We start from the raw sequence: 917 nt of genomic DNA on the forward strand, positions 1-917 counted from the left end.
CCCACAAACACTAGTTATCTGCTTAACACCAAAGTTAGCCAGAGAATTGATCTTCATAGATAATGCCTTCAGTTGAGCAGTGATAGCCGTAGCTGTATCCACTTCAAGAACTCCTGCTACCTTGCCTGTGGAAATCTCTGGGCTGGATACTGATATTCATTAGCAACCATCAGTTCAATTAGATCATAAGCTTCCTCATAGCTCTTTGTTCATAATGCTCCACCTACTTCTGCATCGAGCATGGGTCTGGACTGTGCTCCCAACCTATTGTAAAAATAATTGATGATCATCCAATCAGGCATTCCATGATGAGGACACTTCCTAAGTATCTTCTTGTAGCGCTCCCAAGCTTCATATAAAGATTCTCCTGATTGCTGCGCAAATTGAGTAAGAGCATTCCTGATTGCAGCTATCTTCGCCATATGGAAGAATTTAGTAAGAAACTTCTAAGAAAGATCTTCCCAAGTAGTAATCGAACCAGCTGGTAGAGAGTGTAACCAGCTCTTAGCCATCTCCCTCAGAGAGAATGGGAACAGTCTCAGCTTTACAATATCTTCAAAAACACCATTAAACCTGAAGGTGTCGCAGATCTCTATAAAATCCCTAATGTGCGTATTTGGATCTTCCATTGGAGAACCCTCAAACTGGACTGAAGTCTGTACCCATTGAATTATGCCAGGCTTGATCTCAAAGGTATTAGCTGTGATAGCCGGCCGGATAATGCTAGATTGAATGTCATTGATCTTGGGTTGAGAAAAATCCATCAAGGCTTTCGTTCGTGCTGCTGGATCTTCTATTGTAATGAGTACCTGAAACACAAACAAATAAACCGTGAAAGTAAAAGAATCCTAGTCAGTGAACTTTAACGACCACTGATGACAAGCACATAAACTAAAAATTAACACCGAGTCCCCGAC

General features: G+C 41.4%; 1 non-coding gene across 1 annotated transcript; it reads left to right on the forward strand.

The window, feature by feature from the left end:
* The first annotated feature begins 300 nt into the window (after positions 1–300).
* LOC141700971 (small nucleolar RNA R71) lies at positions 301–407 on the forward strand. The gene has a single exon (XR_012566615.1). It is a non-coding gene; the product is annotated as a small nucleolar RNA R71 (small nucleolar RNA).
* The last annotated feature ends 510 nt before the right edge of the window (positions 408–917 follow it).

This window comes from Apium graveolens, unplaced genomic scaffold, assembly GCF_009905375.1.
Source record: "Apium graveolens cultivar Ventura unplaced genomic scaffold, ASM990537v1 ctg3150, whole genome shotgun sequence".
NCBI classification, from domain to species: Eukaryota; Viridiplantae; Streptophyta; class Magnoliopsida; order Apiales; family Apiaceae; genus Apium; species Apium graveolens.